Source organism: Meriones unguiculatus, chromosome 11 (assembly GCF_030254825.1).
Source record: "Meriones unguiculatus strain TT.TT164.6M chromosome 11, Bangor_MerUng_6.1, whole genome shotgun sequence".
In the NCBI taxonomy this organism is placed as follows: Eukaryota; Metazoa; Chordata; class Mammalia; order Rodentia; family Muridae; genus Meriones; species Meriones unguiculatus.
Genome location: NC_083359.1, coordinates 86,033,098 through 86,053,460, shown reverse-complemented (window position 1 = coordinate 86,053,460; position 20,363 = coordinate 86,033,098). Strand labels below are relative to the sequence as shown.

General features: G+C 42.1%; 1 long non-coding RNA gene across 5 annotated transcripts in view; it reads left to right on the top strand.

Annotated features, from left to right (window-relative positions):
• LOC132646389 (uncharacterized) overlaps nt 1-1,568 on the top strand; it is a 48,752-nt gene extending 47,184 nt beyond the window's left edge. For all 5 annotated transcript variants that reach the window (XR_009584628.1, XR_009584626.1, XR_009584627.1 and 2 more), the window contains exon 3: nt 85-1,568. This is a non-coding gene — a long non-coding RNA (uncharacterized LOC132646389). The remainder of the gene's footprint in view (nt 1-84) is intronic.
• The last annotated feature ends 18,795 nt before the right edge of the window (nt 1,569-20,363 follow it).

The following is a 20,363-nucleotide window of genomic DNA, read 5'->3' as shown; positions in this document are numbered from 1 at the left end:
TGTGTGTGTGTGTGTATGTATACTTGGATTAGTACATTCCTCAGGTCTTGTTCACTTTTTTTTTTTTTTTTTTTCCTCACACAGGCCTGAAGACTATGATGTAGCTTGGGCTGTTTGACCAGTGACGCCCAGAGATATGCCTGTGTCTGCCTTCCCAGCAGTGGGAATACAAGTCTCTGCTGCCACACCCAGCTTTTTATAAATGTGGAGATCAAATGTGGGTTCTCGTAAGAGAAGCAGTCCCTTACAAGTGTCTCCCCAGCCACCTTGATGTCCTCAAGGACCCACGTTACAACATATTCACTTAAATAATCTGAGGTCATTTCCCAGGCTCTTGGCTGTGGTCCTATTCCTGACACAAAACACTTGTGATTTTACAGGAGTATGAGTGGTCAGGCTCCCGAGGCAGCAGCCTAGATAATCTGTTCCCTGTCTTGCGGGTTATTTGTCTTTCACCGGTACACACAGTGCCCCTCCATTCACCCCAGAGGAGGCTGTTTCAGCCTTCCCATCACTGTGGGTAGAGGATGGCTGCCCTTGGCATCACAGGGTACCAACCCACGCAGCTTGCTTTCTTCCATTTCGGCAGTTGCTTTTCTCTCCCAGGAAGGCTGGTCTCTTCCTTATCTGCATTATTATTTTCCTTTAAAAGCACACACACACCACCACCACCACCACCACCACCACCAACAACAACAACAACAACAACAAACACTATTTCTAGACTTAACGCAAATGAAACACACTTCTCCCAAGGAGCCTCATGCAGAATGCCAGTACTGTCTCTGAACCACACATTTTATTATTACCCTAAATCATTTTTCCAAGTCTCAATTGATTCAACCATATAAAGAATTTTTGTAAAAGGGAAGGACAAAGGGGCTTCTCGGAATGATGTTCTTCCCCTTTAACATTCATCCATTCCCTTGGTAAAGAATTATCCTGGAACTGACCTATCTCTATGAAACCAAAGGAAGTGAAGAAGTCTAAAACAACACTCAAGGTGGTTATTTGCAAAAATACCCTTGGAAAGTCATGCTAGAACAGTTCTAAAATATGGGTCAGATCAGTTGCATGAACACCTAAGACAGCACTTTCAGGCACTAAATGCTGCTCATAAAATATTAAGAGGCATTTAAAGTGGTTTTAAGGCTTAGTACAAATGAAAAATTGAAAAATAATCCAAATGGTAACATAAATCTAATTTCTATATTTAGTGTTGAAAAAAAAAATCACAGAAATCCCTTGGCTAATGACAGTGGAAATTTAGTTTTGGGGTCCTGAATGTTGAAGTTCCTGTAGTGTTAAATTGCTCAAACGAGGTCAAGAACTTTCTGGAATTAAACAACAGCAACAACAAAACAAAACCGGAGGGAAAATGATATTATGACTGTTTTGTCATTGTACCCGCAGTATAACTTAGGATATTTATATGTTAATTAGGCTCTTTCTTTGATCTGATTTAATAGATGAGGAAGTTCTTTATTTGATCACTTGCCAAGTGAGGTCAATTAGTTTGTGTACTTCTGACTTTTGTTTTTCATTTAAAAAAATTAAAATATACCATTTTCCCCTTCTTTCTCTTTCCAAATCCCTCTCTCCAGCATAATTTTTGTCGTGTGTGTGTGTGTGTGTGTGTGTGTGTGTGTGTGTGTTTGTGTGTGTGTCTTTGATGACCAGGAAAAAGAAATTCAAACTGTTAGTGGTGATGTAGTGAGCTCTTTGGATCAGGAATTACACTGGTTAGACTGTTATATAATTTAAGATGAAAGTGGAGAAAGGCAGAATGGAGCGAAGGCAGCTTTAAGAGAAACACGTTTTCAAGTATAGAGTATGATAATAATTCTACTTAGAAACGATTTCTATTCATTAAAGCAGTTTCCCTGAGGACTCTTAGAACATGACATTTATCTGCCTCATACTCTTTCCCATGCGTGAGCAAGTAACTGAAGTGTTTGTTTCAGAGAGCGTTTGCCATTCAGGCTTTTTATAACCAGGTGGGTCTTCTCTTGATTTAGTGCCTCTTGGAGATTAGATTCTGGAAAACAGCCCCGTCCATGAAAGTCAGACACTAATCACTTTGGGTTCCATGGTTTCCAAGGGAAATGAAACATTCACAGGGAAATAGTCAACATCCCGCTGTTGCCTCCAGCTGTTGCCAGTGGCCTCTTCATTTCCCACAGCCCAGGGAAAAGAAAACAATTTATCTCCTCTTGTTTCCACTCTGGGTTGTGTCAAGGACCACGGGTATGGTGTTAGGGTTGAATATGCAGTGCTCTCCACGGGCTGATATATTAACTGCTGGGTACCCCGCTGGAGGTGCTGTGTGTGTTGGGGGGAGGTGGACAAAGAGGGGGAGACTTAAGGAAATGGGCTTAGCTAGAGGAAGCACTGGGAAGTGTTCTTGGGGTCTTTGAGGGTTGAGCCTTGTCCTGGCACATCCCTGCGTTGTCCTCCACCTCCTGCTCCTCAGGAGATGAGGGCCCAGCCAGTCAGCAGTTAGTGAGTGTGGACTGAAATCGCTGAAGCTGTGGGCAAATCTCTGGTTCCTCCCATACCCGACCGTGTCAGGTATTTTGTCATAGCATGGTTAAAAAAAGTGATTCATACATCAGTGACAAGTTTCTATCATCATGTCCGCCAACTGCAAATCTCCACATTTTTCTAATTGACTTGAAAAGGGGAGGAAAACAACACGAACACTGCCCCTTAGAAGTACACGTTTATTATTCTTGCCATGGCTTCTTCAACAATAGTTCAGATTTTGTGCGTTGGCTTAGGCAAAGATGCTTAAGTGCAGCTTTCAGTTCTTCATATTTCTGAGAAAGGCCATTTCAGAAGCACCAGAGGGACCATGACCATTTGCATCAGAAAGACCATTTGTTCAGCATTTTCAGCAGATTCAGTCTCCTTTATGATTTTACTGGTCATGTATTAGCTATAAATCCTTTTCCTCCTGCTACAAACCCAGTTACAGAAGAACCCAATCTCACAGAGCGTACGCCTTTGCATTCAATTAAGGGAATCTCTTCACTCTTCAAATTTCAGATAAGTTGTCCCAGAAAGGAGTTAGACTTCTGCTCTGGGAAAAGTGAGCAGCTTTGCAGGGTTGGAGACATATTTGCTCAGGGCACTGGAGGGAAGGACTGTGGAAGCCAGACAGCATTTTCAACAGCGGCAGATTTTATGTCTACCTAAGGTGAGCTTATAATGTGCCCAGAACTAAATCTAGAAAACACTTTTTTGTTTTTTGGTTACTTCAATAAAACAGGAAAAAAAGTTTCTTTTAGAAACACTAGTCTCTGCTATAAGGAATAGCAGGCTGCTCAGGTGGCCTCACACCCCAAGGTGCTTTTTCTCATCACCTACAATAATAGCTAAGAAAATTGAGCACACTGCTTTAAAAAAATCTGTCTATGTATTTACTTCTTTAAATTTAAGAAACATTTATCCATCTGCCTATCTGTTCACCTATATGTATGTATGTATGTATTTTTTTGTATGTATGTGTGTCTACATAACATGTGCCATAGCATATATGTGGAGGTCAGAGAACAACTCTCTAGAATTGTTTCTTCCCACAATGCGGCTTCTGTGGATCTAACTCCGGTTGTCAGCTCTGTAGCCAGTGCTCATATCTGCTGCACTCTCTTGCCAGAGTCTTGTGTCCACTTCCTAATGTAATTAGTTTTGGATTTCAAATAAGTGGCAAGGCATGATGTAGTGTTTTCTCCCAGCAAGATGTATAAAAAATAAGATAAAAGAAAAAAAAAAGCCAGTGTTTTCTGACACAGATTCTCTCCTCCCTGGTTAGCTGGGCTGTCTGCACCATATGTGTCCAATTAACTTTGCTCAGGTTTGCAGAGAGATACTATGACAATAGCATCTTTCAATCTTAGCTTCCCTGTGTTTGTTTCCCTAGAGGGATGTGGTAGTGAAGAGATTAGAGATATTTGGTGAGGACAAAAATGAAGAGCTAAACTACTAGGTATTTAACTCAGTAGCTCTGTGCAGATAAGTACTCATTGGGTCCTTACAGGATGCCCTGTTGGTTCATCATGTCGCCATGAGAAACATGGGTCTCCTTTCAAAATGTCCTCTGTCTATTTGAAGATACTGGTTGTGTAGACAGGAACAGCCCTATCCATCAAGGGCTTGTGCTCTTGCTTTATCTGATGATAGCTCAGTTGATTCCTTAGGAGAGACTGCAGTGAGCCTAAGTCGAACAATACCAGAGTTCATTCTCCACTCTCTCTGGGAAGCAATGCTTGAGGAGGCATCTGCTTGCCGCTCCCTAAAATTCTTTACTGACTTTATCTTCTATGTTTAGGCTTGAGGACAGAAAGGGCTTGATTTCCTTGTTTGATCCCTGGTGACTGAAAGAGTAGGTGACACGATAAATGTTCCCTGAGCACATAAATGGATGCTGTGTGTTGTGCAAGGCCAGAGAACCACCTACTTTTTATTAGGTAAAATAAGATAAATAGTAAGAATTCTGAGAGGAGAACCTCAGGAAAAGCCTTGTTAAGGCCTCTTGCCTACATTTTTAATAACAAATGGGAAATTCTCTACCAGCAGGACTAAAAAGACATTCTTTTGTTTTTCTTTTATAGGTTTTCTTTTATTATATTTCCACATAATATATCCTGATTGCAGTTTCCTCTCCCTTTTCTCCTCCAAGATCCCCCTCCCCTCCCCTCCCATCTGATCCACCCCTTTCTGTCTCTCATTAGAAAGCAAATAGTCTTCTAAGGGATAATCATAAAATAAAATAGAATAAGATAAAACAAACACATCACAATAGGACAAAGCAAGTAAATGAAAAGAACACAGCCTAAGAGAAGGTACAAGAAATAGATAGAGGAAGAGACTCATTCATTTACACACTCAGGAATCCCATGAAAGGAAAGAAGGAAGGGTAAAAAAGCCCTGATGCAACATATTGAGACAAGGAGTCTCCAAAGATGCCTCTGAGTTCATTTTCTGTTGGCCTCTGCTGCTGGGCATGTGGCTACCCTTAAGAGTAGAGCCTTCACCCCTCCTGGCTAGGGTTCTTGGAACCAGTAGGTATTCTGCACAGCACCAAAAGGGAAAAGTAAATACCCAGCTATAAACTCTCTGCTCTACAGTAGTGTCCTGCCTGCAAGACATGCTAGTGAGATGGTACCCAGAGCTCATGGGAGTAACCAACCAATAACTGATTTGACCCAAGGCCCACTCTACAAAATGGAACCTCTACCTGAGTAACCAAGAACCTGAGACTAGATATCCTGGGGACTTAGGGGAATACAAAATACCTGTTCTACAAAAGGAACATAGCAATACAATGACTCCTAATGACATTCTTTTTTTTTGTTATTTACTTTTATATATTTATATAAGTATATACCATGTGTGTCTTTCTGCTTCTGGGATACCTCACTCAGGATGATCTATTTTAGATCTCACCATTTGCCTGCAAATTTCATGATTTCCTTGTTTTTAATAGCTGAGTAGTATTCCATTGTGTAAATGTACCACAATCTCTGCATCCATTCTTCAGTTGAGGGACATCTGGGTTGTTTCTAGCTTCTGGCTATTACAAATAAAGCTGCTACAAACATGGTTGAACAAATGTCCTTGTTGTATACTCTAGCATATTTTGGATATATGTCTAGAAGTGGTATAGCTGGATATTGAGGTAGCACTGTTCCAAATTGTCTGAGAAAGCATCAGATTAATTTCCAAAGTGGTTGTACAATTTACATTCCAACCAGCAATGGAGGAGGGTTTACTTTCTCCACATCCTCTTCACCATGTGTTGTCAGTTGAGTTTTTGATCTTAGCCATTCTGATGGGTGTAAGGTGAAATCTCAGGGTCGTTTTGATTTGCATTTCCCTGATGACTAAGGGCATTGAGCATTTCTTTATGTGTTTCTCTATCATTCAATAATCCTCTATTGAGAATTCTCTGCTTAGCTCTGTACTCCATTTTTTAAATTGGATTACTTGATTTGTTGGTGTTTAATTCTTGAGTTCTTTATATATTCTGGATATTAGCCCTCTGTCAGATATCCGGTTGGTGAAGATCCTTTCCCAGTCTGTAGGTTGTTGTTTTATTCTGATGACAGTGTCCTTTGCTTTATAGAAGCTCTTCAGTTTCATGAGGTCCCATTTATTAATTGTTGATCTTAGAGCCTGTGCTGTTGGTGTTCTGTTCTGGAAGTTGTCTTCTGTGCTAATGAGTTCAAAGCTCTTCCTCACTTTTTCTTTTAACAGGTTTAGTGTGTCTGGTTCTATGTTGAGGTCTTTGATCCACTTGGACTTCAGTTTTTGCAGATGATAAATATGGATCTACTTGCATTTTCTACGTGTAGACTTCCAGTGAGACCAGCACCATTTGTTGAAGATGCTGTCTTTTTTCCATTGTAAGGTTTTGGCATCTTTGTCAAAAATCAAGTATCTGTAGGTGTGTGGGTTTATTTCTGCTACTTCTATTTGACTCCATTGATCCACCACTGTGTTTCTATGCCAGTACCATGCAGTTTTTATTACTATGGCTCTGTAGTACAGATTGAGATCAGGGGTGGAGGTACCTCTAGAAGATCTGTTGTTGTACAGTATTGTTTTTAGCAATTCTGGGTTTTTTGTTTTTCCATATGAAATTGTGAATTGTTCTTTCAAGTTCTGTAAAGAATTGTGTTGGTACTTTGATGGGACTTGCATTGAATCTGTAGATTGCTTTTGGTAGGACGGCCATTTTTACTGTTAATCCTACTGATCCATGAGCATGGGAGATCTTTCCACCTTCTGATACCTTCTTCAATTTCTTTCTCAGAGACTTTAAGTTTTTTTTTTTTTTTTTTTCCAAACAGGTCTTTTATTTGCTTGGTTAGAGTCACACCAGTTATTTGTGGCTATTGTGAAGGATGTTGTTTCCCTAATTTCTTTCTCAGCCCTTTTGTCTTTTGGATACAGGAGAGCTACTGATTTTTTTGAGTTAATTTTTTATCCAGCCACTTTGCTGAAGGTGTTTATCAGCTGAAGGAGTTCTCAGATTGAATTTTTGGGGTGACTCATGTATACTATCATATCACTTGCAAATGGTGATACTTTCATTTCTTCCTTTCTAATTTGTATTCCCTTGATCTCCTTCAGTTGTCTTATTGCTCTAGCTAGGACTTCAAGTACTATGTTGAAGAGATATGGAGAGAGTGGGCAACCTTGCCTTGTCCCTGATTTCAGTGGAATTGATTTATGTTTCTCTCCATTTAGTTTGATGTTGGCTATAGGTTTGCTGTATATTGTCTTTACTATGTTTAGGTATGTGCCTTGTATCCTTGATCTCTCCAAGGCTTTAAACATGAATGGGTATTGGATTTTGTCAATCCAATACTTTTTTAGCATCTAAGGAGATGATCATGTGGTTTTTCTCCTTCATTTTGTTAATGTGGTGGATTACATTGATGGATTTCCGTATATTGAACCACCCCTGCATGCCTGGGATGAAGCCAACTTGGTCATGGTGGATGATATCTTTTATGTGTTCTTGGATTTGGTTTGCAAGTATTTTATTGAGTATTTTTGCATCAATGTTAATAAGAGAGATAGATCTGAAGTTCTTTTTTTGTTGGGTCTTTGTGTGGTTTAGGTATCAAGGTAACTGTGGCTTCATAGAATGAGTTTGGTAATGTGCTTTCTGTTTCTATTTTGCAGAATCATTTGAAGACAATTAGAATTAGCACTTCTTTGAAGGTCTGGTAGAATTCTGCGCTGAAACCATCTGGTCCTGGGCGTTTTTGGAAGGGAGTCTTTTGATATAGGACTATTTAATCTATTTACCTAATCTTGATTTGATTTTGGTAAATGGAATCTATCAAGAAAATTGTTAATTTCTTTTAGATTTTCAAATTTTGTGGCATATAGGCTTTTGTAGTAAGACCTAATGATTGTTTGGATTTCCTCAGTGTCTGTCATTATATTCCCCTTTTTGTTCATGGTTTTGCTGATTTGGATAGTTTCTCTCTGCCTTTTAGTTTAGCCAAAAGGTTGTCTATCTTGTTGATTTTCTCAAAGAACCAGCTCTTGGTCTCATTGATTCTTTGAATTGTTTTCTTTGTTTCTAATTCATTGATTTCAGCTCTGAGTTTGATTATTTACAGTCATCTACTCCTCTTGGGTGTGTCTGCTTCCCCCCACCTCCTTCCTAGGGCTTTTAGGTGTGCTGTTAAGTTGCTTGTATGAGATGTCTCAAACTTCTTTCTGGAGGCACTTAGTGCTATGAACTTTCCTCTTAGCACTGTTTTCATTGTGTCCCATAAGTTTGGGTAAGTTGTGTCTTCATTTTCATTAAATTTTCGGAAGTCTCTAATTTCTTTTTTCATTTCTTCCCTGACCAAATTGTCATTGAGTAGAGAGTTGTTTAGTTTCCGTGTGTAAGTAGGCTTTTTTTTTTTTTTTCCTTTTTGGTTGAGGTCTAGTTTTAGGTCATGGTGTTCTGATAGGATACAAGGTATTATTTCAATCTTCTTGTATCTGTTGAGGCTTGTTTTGTGCCTGACTATATGGTCAGTTTTTGAGAAGGTTCTATGAGGTGCTGAAAAGAAGGTATACTCTGTTGAGTTTGGGTGAAAAGTTTGATTTAGGACCTCTGTAAATGTCATTAGTTCCCTATTTAGCTTCTGTCTAGATGATCTGTCTCTTGGTGAGAGTGGAATGTTGAAGTCTCCCACTATTAAGGTGTTGGGATTGATGTGTGATTTAAGCTTTAATAATGCTTCATTTAGGAATGCAGGTGCTCTTGTAGTTGGGCCATAAATGTTCAGGATTGTGATGTTCTCCTGGTGGATTTTTCCTTTGATGAGAATGCAGTGCCCCTCCTCATCTTTTTTCAATTAATTTTGATTGAAAGTCTATTTTATTAGATATTAGAATAGCTACCTCAGCTTGTTTTCTGGGTCTGTTTGCTTGAAAAAAACATTTTTTTCAGCCCTTTACTCTGGGGTAGTGTTTATCTCTGTTGCAGGGTTGTGGTTTTTGGATGCAGCAGAATATTGGATACTGTTTCAGCAACCATTTTGTTAGTCTGTGCCTTTTTATTGGAGAGTTGAGTCCATTGATGTTGATCGACAATAGTGACCAATTAATATTACTTCCTTTTATTGTGGAATTGGTGGTGTTACTGTATTTCTATGCTTTATTTCTTTTAATTTTTTGTTGTGAAGTTATCTATATCCTGTGTTTTCTTGGGTGTAGTTGATTTCATTGGATTGGAGTTTTCCTTCTAGTGTCTTCTGTAGGGCTGGGTTGTTGGGTAGATATTGTTTAAGTTTAGTTTTGTCATGGAATATTTTGTTTTCTCTGTCTATGTTGACTGAAAGCTTTGTTGGGTATAGTAGTCTGGGTTGGCATCTGTGGTCCCTGCATGACCTCTGCCCAGGGCCTTCTGGCTTTCATAGTTTCTGTTGAGAAATCAGTGTGATTCTTATAGATCTACCTTTATATGTTACTTTGCCTTTTTCCCTTGCTGCTTTTAATATTTTTTCTTTGTTCTGCAGATTTGGTGTTTTAACTATTATATGACTTGAGGAGTTTCTTTTCTGGTCTAGTCTATTTGGTGTTCTGTAGGTTTCTTGTATGTTTATGGACATCTCTTAATTTAAGTTGGGAAAATTTTCTTTTATGATTTTCTTGAAAATATTTTCTGGACCATGGAGCCTGGAATCTTTTTTTCAGCTATTCCTATTATTCTTAGATTTTGTCTTTTCATGGCATCCTTGATTTCTTGGATGTTTTGTGTTTGGAACTTTTCCAATTTTACTTTTTATTTGAGATCTGTGTCAGTTTCTGCAATTGTATCTTCAGTGTCTGAGATTCTTTCTTTCATCTCTCATATTCTGTTGGTGATGTTTACCTTTGTGGTTTCTGATCTTTACTCAAAGTTCTCCAGCTGTGGGGTTTTCTCTGTTTGTGATTTCTTTATTGATTCTAATTCTATTTTCATGTCTTGCACCATTTCCTTCATCTGTTTGAAGATGGATTCCTGATGGCCTCTATTTTTTTTCTTCATTTCCTCTCTATAAGCCATTACTTGTGCCTCTACATGTGCCTCTGTTTGTTTGGCTGTATTTACCTGTATTTCTTTGAGATTTTTGTTTGTTTCCTCTGTATATGCCTCTTCTTGTGCCTCTATCTTTGGCTCTATTTGCCTCTATTTCTTTGAAATCTTTGTTTGTTTATGTGCCTCTAAGAACTGCATAAGCATAGATTTGAGGACATTTTTCTGTGTTTCTGATGAATTAACATATCCACTAATTTTGGGGGTTGCTGGTGAAGCCATGATGTCCTGATTTTTGTTCAATGTGTTCTTAGGCCAACCTCTAGTCATCAGCTTATCCATAAACTTTTGCTGTTTGTTCCTGGAGTCTGTTCTTCAGACTTGGTCCATCTGTCTCTGGTGTCTGGAGTATTCTTCAGGAAGATGGGAGAGGCCCACCAGTTTGAGAGTGTATGTTGGTGTTTCAGCTTTAGCTAAGGGAGGAGGGCCGCAGATGCATGTGCGCAAGCACAGGTGTGTGCGTGGAAGCGTGCCTTGAGGGACAGGGTGCTAGAGCGTGTAGATGCCTGGAAGGGTGGAGCTTAAGTGCAGGATGGGTGCAGGTGCTGGCACTGTTCTTGGGGGCAATGCACATGTGCAGGTTCCCTGACTACCTCAGTGGCCTACAGGCCTGTCATACTGTGCTCCTGGTACTCAGATCTGCCTGGGCTCCAGGAATGGTTTGCCTGGCCTACAGTGGTAGACCCACAGAACAGGTGCTTTAATGTTGAGAAGACTGTCTCAAGGATCCCTGTGTTGCCCACCGGGGGGTGTGGGTGGGAGGGATCAGATGTCTGGCTGCTGGAGTAGAGGGATGCTGATCTGGGGCTCTGCAAGCACTCACTTGAAGGCGCACTCGCTCGCTTGCAGGCCTAATCAGAAAGAATGGGGTGCTTCCTATTCTCTATTCTCAGATTTGGGCCCATAGTGGCAAATGAGAGTGTAGGAGATCTGTCAGCTCAGTGGTGTTCACTGTTTGGCCACCGGGCAGGGAGGCCTGTCCTTGGGGCAGCTGCCTCTGCCATCTCAGTCACCAAACAAGGAGGATCCTGCTTTGGCTAGCTGCCACCACAGACCTGGGAGGCCCATACTACAGCCGCCACCTCTGCCACCTAATCGCATTCATAGATCAGTGCCTAGCTCAACCATCATTAGAGAAGCTTCCTCCTGCATCAGATGGGAACCCACAGCCAGAAAATGTACAGAGTGAGAGACATGGGAATACTCAGCCCTAAATGGAATGTCTCCATCAAATCCCTATCCTTAGGGGGCTCAGGGAACTTTGTGGAAAAAGTATAAGGGCCAGAGGGGATACAGGACACCACGGAAACAAGGTCTTCTAGATACAGCAGGACCGATGCGCATATGAACTTGCAGAGACCGAGGCAGCATGCGCAGAGCCTGCCTGCGTCTACACCAGTTAGCGTCCTAGGGCTGAAAGGAGAAGTAGACACATACTCCCTTCTCTAACCCGGAAGCTGTCTCCAATCGATAACCACTTCCAAATGACAATTTAGTTTTCTCCATGAGAGTCTCACGAGGAAAGACACTACTCCTCTTAATCTGCAATAGCTAGCTGTGACCTGGCAACATGCCACACAGTGACATTTGGTCAGTGATATGACTGCACGCAGGAGGGTGCTCCAAAGACTGTAATGATCTTATTAGAAAGTCAGGTGGGGGCTTGCAGCCTGTCACTCAATCATCCATGGCGATGCTGCGCTGGCAGTCCTATGGATAATACAGGCAATTATTGTGCAGTATGAGATACTTGATTTTGGATCATGCATTTGCTTTTATCATTAATTTTACGGTGCTTCTTCTACTCACCGAAAAGCTACTTTACCCTAAAACAGTGTCCCATGTTATGTTGGTGATCCCTGTTATTAAGTGATGTGTCCCTGTAGATCGGACAACCTGACCATATAGGTTTAGAACTATGTAAGAAAAATAAAAATAAACTACAAAACAAGTTGTGGTGGAGAGGGGACTGTGGGAGACTCCTTTAGGCCAAGTATCAAGTCGTGAATCTGAAACCTGTGAACTTGAATGCTCCCCAGCCCTTACTGGCTTGTAACATTCACCACAGGCCAAGACACCCTTTCTCCCAAACCAAGGGGGATCCTTTAGTGACTCTGCATCCTGAGGCTGCATTGCTGTACTCTGAACACAGTCCTTTATTTTCATGAAATTATGCACTGGCCTGTTATTTATGGACTTTAAAGGGTCATGTGATGCCGGTAGTAAAACGCAGACATCAGCACACCAATATCTCACTGCAGCCAGCATGGCTTTCCCCATTCATCTGGGGAGTCTCGTGTGTTGGTAAAGGATGTGGTGAGGAGCTCTTGGCTCCCTGGGTCCTTTATAAGTCAACGGCACTTCAGGAATTTCCCAGGGTACAGGATTAATAAATTGAGGTGCCGTAGAAAGCCCACAGAAATTTAGGAGAGAGTGCAGTAGAGATGCAGCATAGAGACAATGCAGAGAAGGGCCTGGGTTGTAGTTCATAGTGAAGAGCTTGCTTAGCAGGAGTGAAAGCTTGGGTTTGAGGTTCAGCCCAGCAGAGGGTAGGGGGAGGGAGAGAGGAAGAGAAGAGGAGGGGAAGGAGGGGGAAAGGAAAGGAGGAGTAAGGGAATGAGAGAGGGAGAGGGAGACACACATACATACACAGAGACAAACAGACACACACACACACACAGAGGGAAAGAGGTTTCGGTTCTGTGTACCCTTGGATATTTTAGCAAACAGTTCAAACAGTTCAGCCTCAGTCCCTCCTCAGCCACAGAGGAAGGCAGTGTTTGGCTTCACCTGTCACACTATCCAGCTGTTTCAGGAGGATCTGTGTTTTTGTTGAACAGTCCTGTTGCTATTTTCAGTTGACACTGTGCAGACACTGGATCTCTTTGCAGACATTATTCAACTCTGCTGGTGTCAGTGGGGCCTGTATAGGAGACTCAGTTTTGGTGAACCGCTTTGCATGGATCCCTTCTCCGTGAGCAGGGCCCTCCAGTCCTCTTTTGTCCTTTCTCATCTCGGGCTGTTGTCTTCTATATTGTTGTTGTAAATAACCAGAGGAGAAACTAGGGACATCCGGTTTGTCCGAAAGACAGGCCATTAACTTCTTACTCACTCAGATTTGAAGCTGTTGCTTCAAGTGAGAGAAAGAGTCTGTGGGACGTATGGAGTCGGCGTTGTGTGAACTGAGGCACATGGCTCTGGGTCTTTATTTGGATCTCTAAAATGGGGGAGCTGCGCAGTGATCTCAACCTTTCAACCAGACTTCCTTTCTTAGAACGCTAACGCACCATGTATTCGTTAGCTTGTACATTGGATCACTCCAAGTTTGATACCTGGGTAACTCGGCTCCGAGGCATCTTTCTGACTGGCCGTGAGGCACGTTTGTATGCGTGCTCCCTCCACGGATGCCCCTGAGCATCTGCGTTTGTGTCTTTGCGTCACTGTTCCCTCAGCTTGGAGGTTTGTTTTTTTGTTTTTTGTTTTTTTTTTTCTTTCTTTCTTAGTCTTGGGTGGGGGTCAAGACACACGGCTTGCAGCGTTTCCGCCCCACGGAGTCGGTGAACGCTTCTCATCAGGAGCCTCAGTTTAAGGCTTTTACTGAGCTTTCACTGGATAGGGATGGATGGCTGACTCGTTGGCCACACGGCTGAATGTGACTTCTAGAGGTCATAAGTTCAAAATGATAACAGTAGTTCAAAGTTCATAACGTGGTTGGCCTTTTTGGTACGAATGCTCCCCTCCTGAGTCATCTCTTCAGCATGGGCTTGGGTGTGGTTCAGGGGCCTACTAGGAAACCTTGGCCTGCCTGTAGGCAGTTCTAAGGGTTTATTAGCCTTGTTCCCAGCAACCAGTGGGCGGAGATCGGGTAAACTGTATATTTAAACAATGGTGGGAAATAAAAGTATTATCCTCATTTTGTAGGTGATACTGAAGGTGGTGCAGTGAGTTGTGTAAGTCACATGTTCCAGAGCTCCAGCCCCTGATCTCTGACCTCTAGCTTCTATTTCTTTCCAGTGCCCAAGGATGAATCCCCAACAGGCAGGGTAATGTCCTGCCATCCCTGTCACTGTAACCTTTAAGTGCCTCTCAGTAGCTGAGTTAGGAGCTCGCTGTGACCATGAACCATGACTACTTACTGTTTCCTACTGGCTGTCAGTTGCCCCTCCTCCTGGGGGAGGAGCTTGTTGCTGAGTCGGAAACTGGCAGCCCAGTGAGGAGGATTCCCATTCTATGACAGGCACTCACATCTTTGCAGGCTTTGACTGTGAATTGCAAGCCGATGATGCCATATTTGTTGAACTCTAGGGAAGAGCAGAAAAAAGGAGGCATGAATGCCCAACTTCAGCGGCTTTTTTGTTAGTAGGGGAATTTCTACTCAGGATCAGAGCAATTTTTTAGAAGTCTGTTTACCTTGATATCATTTCTTCATAAGTCCATCTTATCTGCCCATGTGTGCTATTTGCCCATCATCCACTGAGAAGCCTCTGGCTATTTCAAGGACTGGGTTGGCTGAGGCCTGTTTCCTATAGTGACATTCATATAGGTAAGGTTCAATGGTCTAGGCATGGCTGAAAGATAAGTGAATGATTTTTTCTGGTGTGGCTTCTTTTATCATTTTTTTTAATATGTATGTGTGTGCATATGTTTATTGTATGTGCATGCGTGTATTTGAATGTGTGGAGGGCAGAACATTGTGCTCCACTTTCTTTTCTGTTGCTGTGATGAAACACTGGTCAAAAGTGGCTTAGGAGAGAAAAGGGTTTATTGAGCTTACACTTCCAGGTCACAGACCCGAAGCAGAAAATACAGATGAACACTGCTCTCTGTCATATGCTCAGCTACCTTTCATATATAGCCCAGAATCACCCAGGTCTAGTGTTGATGGCACCCAAAGTGGGCTGTGCTCTCCTCCAACAATGAGCAGCTGAGACGATACCTCACAGCCGTGTCCACAGTCGGTTTGACTGAGGTCTTTAGGGTCTCTTCTTCCCAGGTGGCTCCAGGCTGCACCGTGTCGACAACAAAAACTACCCAGGGCATTGTGGGTGATGGGGATCAAACTCTGGTCCTCATGCATGCATGGCCAGCAGTTTACTGACTGATCCATCTCTCTAGCCCCCAGCCTCCCTTTTCTCTTCTTTCCCAGTTTTCAGATTAAAATAGGAGACATTTTTTTTTTCATATAACACTTTCTGTATGTCAGGTACAAGTCTCCAGTAACACACATAATCCTTACTATTTATCATGTATCTGCACATTCCTTTAGAAGAAACCGAGGTAATGATTTATTTAAAGAACTTCTCAGAGTATTTCAGCCAGAAGGAGCAGACCTTAAACCCTGGCATCCAGACACCTGCCTCTGTGTGCTTTACCAACTCCATAAGCTGTCTTATTGAACAGAAAGGACATCAGCTTTGACAGCTGGGTTAAACTTTTGGCTTTGTTCCTTAGGGCTCATGTGACCTTGGTGAAGTGTAAACTGCCTGAGCTTCCATTTATTTTCTTTTAAGCAAGTCAGGCAAATCCTTCCTGAACATCGTTCTAGAAGGATGGAAGGAGAAATGTATGTATTGTACTGTGCTTGCTGCTGATCTCCCTTTACCACAGGACAGGATAAGAGAGGACTTTAGAAGGCTTGCCACAGTCCCTGTGAGGTCCAGTGTTAGCTTCAGGAGTGCCATCCAATTATTATCTTCTAGACAGTGACCCCAGCAGAAATGACCTCCTCAAATGTACCCAGCAAAGAACTGGCCCCGGCTCCTTACCACAGCACCACAGCTATGCCTAAGTCACTTCAAAGGAATGGAGATCTCTGATTTTGAGGCCAGCCTGGTCTACATAGTGAATTCCAGGATAACCAGGGCTACGCAGAGAAACCCTGGCTCCAGAAAAAAGTAAAAAGAGAAGGTGCCTCAGTACCTGGGAAATCCAACGTGTTAAGTCATAGTACATTTTAACTCCCGACATCCATTTTCCTTTCTGTTTGTCCTGCGACACCTTCAGCAGCAGAGAGATTATAGGCGAAGACAGTGACCCGGGTCTTTTCAGCTGGAAAGCCCAGCGTAGACCAAGGCGAGAGACACAGTCATCTCTGCTCAGCTCACTTCACTGCTCAGACAATGATGGCGTTTACAGGGCCAAGGCTGGAGGTACTTCTTAAGAAAATTCCACAAAGAGAGTTTTTTTGTTTTGTTTTGTTTTGTTTTTTTTAACTCTAAAGGCCAAGTTCAAGTTCTAGGGTATCTCTGTGGAGTTTCCCTGTCCCTCGCTAACACAGACAGATCTGATTGACTTCACTTTGTGCTGCTTGATTTTCAGTTTTTCACCTGGCTGTTGTGGCAGTTGGTCACAAGCTCTGTGAGCTCGGGGCTGCAGCCTTCTTCCTGTCGTTGCTGAAGACCAAGGTCTTTGATTGTTTCGTGGCTGATTGATGGTAACAGATGACCACAGAAGGGAGTGTGCATGTCTGCCTGCCACTGTGCTTTCTTGTAATTAATGTTGTTTCAGAACTTTCTGTTTATTTCAGAGATACTTCCCTAGACACTGAAAGTGACGTTTGGCTCGTCGGCTCGGAGCTTTCTTGACTTTCCTTTTCTCCCATTTCACCAAACGTGGAGACACTCCAGCAGAAAGAACAAAACAAGGGAAGAGATAGACTTTGATTTGTCACCAGAAAATGTACGGTGGTAACCCTGGGCACATGGCTGTCCAGACACAGTCTTAGTTTTCCATCAGTAATAACACAACATCCAGAGCTTCAGCTAGCTAGCTCATACAGCACTTTTGTGTGTGAGTTAGAAACTTAATACCTTTGGCCCATGGGATTGTAGTCTGGCAAGCTCAACGTCGGCTTGATTTGAACCTCCACTGGCTCCCTCAGATACACATCCTGTAGAGATCATCCCAGGCCGCCCTTCTTGACAGGGCTGGCGTGAGGCTCTATGGGAGGTGTGTGGGAAGAACCCAATTTGCTTTTGTGCCTGATATGAAAATAATACCACGCTACTCACACTGCACATCTACTCTTCCTCTTGCTTTATCACCAGCACCCGCTTCTCCTTATTCCAGGTTCTTTCGCTCACACGATAGAGCATCATAGATGACACAGAGTCGTTACTGAAGCACTTCCTGCGTCTTTCTGGGTCCCCTGCCCCATCCTCACTTCAAGGGCCTTTCTCCTCCTCCTTCTCCCAGATAAGTTTGTTTTTGGAAAGGAGTTGATCTCAGCAGTAGAAGCATCATCTTTTAGTGGTGGACTAACAGGTCTCTTCTCATAGAGAGTTGATGTATATATTAACACATGTATGTTAACACGCAATGCACGCTAATACACATATATTAACACACATTGCATGTTAATACACATGGGAGATGATTGGGAAACATAGACTCATTTTCTGGCCACAGAGGTTTTATTCTTTCCAAGGCAGAACCAGAGATCCCCAGAAGGGCAGTTATATTACTGGCTGCAAGAGGTCCTCCTACAACATACAGCATCTTGAAGATAATATCCATAACAGACTAATATAAACCCATATGCTTTAATCCCAGCAATGTACACACATTACCTTTGTACCTTCAATCCCGAGGCTTGGCCAGGCTTGATTTATGTTCACCACCCCCCTTCTTAAGAGAATATTTAGGATTACTTACATGTCCTGAAGCTCTCATTTGCAGAGTATAGGAGAGCAGAGTACGGGGAGGAGAGCACATGCTAACTTCATCCTAGAGACGTGATGTGCCCCGGGTCCCAAGCAGAAGCCACACCTTGACCGAGGTTTCAAGACACTAGGATTTCCCAATCTTGACTCCATGGCTTGAGAGGATTGCTAGTGGAGGAGAAGACCATAGAACCTTCTCCTGTGGTGACAGATATAGTTTAGAGGTTGGAATTTTAGATGTTGAGTAGCCCAGGGGAACAAAGCAATTGTGAATAAAGAAAGGAGAGGTCCACTCTCCTTATTCATCTGGGTTAAATTTGGACTCCTTTTGTTAGTCTTTTATCAGCAAAGCGCTGACTCTGTGCTGGGTCAGGAAGGTAGATGGCCTATGTTTGTATCTTATTATTTCTCTTGCTACAAGGTCAAGGGAAAATTATATTTTGATGTCTCAGATTCCTTTTCAGTAAAGTGAGGGTGGTAATTTGGGTACCCAGTTAACCAGACTATCAGAAGGGCTGAATGAAATGATGGAGGTGAAATGCCTGGCTTATTGAAGAAGTGCTCACAGATGTTAGCTGGCCGTAACTGATGGACACACAGGCAAGGGAATTCTCTTCTAGGCTGAGGAAACACATGTTCATTTGAAACGCAGTTTCTTGTTAAATGTGTTGTTTGGAATTGTGGAGAGTCCTCAGCTTTGCAGCGTTGCTGGAGTCTAAGGTTGTGGATCCAATTCAAGTTTTTAGTCTTGAACCCAGAGACCTGGCAAGTAGCTCAGGTTCTGTCTTTACTAGGCTAAAACTCTGGGCACTTCATCTAATAGGAGCTCTTTACCCCAGATCCCTAATCTGTAAAGCAAAAGGATTCATAAGCTTAGCTTAGATTCTTTCCAGACTCAAAGCTGCAGGGTTTTTTTTTTGTTTCCATTCAGTGTTTTTGGCTCAAGAAAGAAGCCAACTTGAGTTCAGAGGAAGGCTTAGTGTTTCAGTCAGAGCTGGAAGTCCGGGCTGAGGCTCTTCTCAACTTTGATTACATTTGATTCAGCAAATTGAGGCGGCTGTCCTAATGTTTTGAATGTGTGCCTTTTCAATGTGCCTCAAATGTTTGCTCTGACCGCTTGATTATTTTTCTCTCCCTCTCTTTCTGTGTGTGTGTGTGTGTGTGTGTGTGTTTTAACATACACAGAAGTCTGACAGAATAGCTCAGGTTGTTCTGGAACTCATTGTGTTTTCAGAGTGGTCTCAACTTGTGTCAAACCTCCTGCCTCAGCTTTGTAAGTGCTGGGATTATAGGCCTAAACCACCTTGCTGGCTTAGAGTTGAATCACTTAAGAACAATTCTATGTGGCCTTTCTTAAGATTTCTGTGATTTTATAAAGGGGTTTATGTTTCATAATAATCTCCAGTAATGAGCTTCTGCTCTCTGTAAACAATTTAGTTTCTAGATCATTCTTCAGACTCATTTGCTATTCCATACTGACCAGTGTGGTTAGTCCTATTTGATTTCATGCATGTACATGCACACACACACACACACACACACACACACACACACACACTCATACACATATGCACATACATACTCCCTGAGGATCTAGCAGATATTACTGAAGGACCAAAGGCTAGCAGTGAAAAAATAAGTATAGGATTTACTTCAAGAAATAAAAGTAACTTGAAATTCATTATAACATTCCTGTATAATAAGGTCTTTTGGACAGTCCAGAAATATCTTTTTCTGCTTCCTGTTTATTTAATTTTTGATTCATCTATTCTCACTGTTCATGCCTTTGAGGTTTCATCTGCTTGACTCTTGATTCCCTACAGACGATTCCACTTTGAATCAGACTTTGGTAGCAGACATTCAGATAGTGCGAACGCCTTACCCATCAACTACAGAACCCGAATGGCACTGAGTGAGGCAGTGAGGCAGTGATCAGCGAAGAGTATGTATGCTCACTCATGGTGGGAGTGGGTAGTTTCTGCATGACCTCTGCATTCTCTCTGCTTTTTCAGCCAATGTCTGCTTACTCCTCTGCGAAATGGTAGGGAACTCTTCTGAAATTCTTCTCTCTGTTTTTATCCCCAAGAGTGGAGCTCAGCAGCTCCCCACCCCTTGTTTCATCATTCTCACTTTCACTTAGGTGATGTCGATGCTGACCCCTGATGCTATCACCTGACCTTTGTTGGGCTCTATAGTAGCAGAGGGATTTGAGGAAGATGTGTGTGCTCCTCATCGTAGACAGGCCAGTCAATCAACATTTCCCTGTGTCTATCTTTTTTCAGAGAGGTATTCCTGAGTGTGTATTTTTTTCCATAACAATTTTTTTCTTCAACTCACCAATGAATAGACTTTATTGAGAATCTACTACATCTCTGTAAGCAAATGTTAGCTGCTCTAGTTATATTCATCCCCAATACTGAAGTTTTAATGACACTTTTTTTTTTATCGCTCATTTACACCTTATCTAATCAGGACCACATGGTTTAAGACAGTATAACTTAAGTATTCATTTCTGCTATGTGATACTATACAGGGTTTCCAGATACTCATCCCCAATATCAGTAGTCTTTACACTATTAGTTACATTATTAGTTTTCAAATTATGC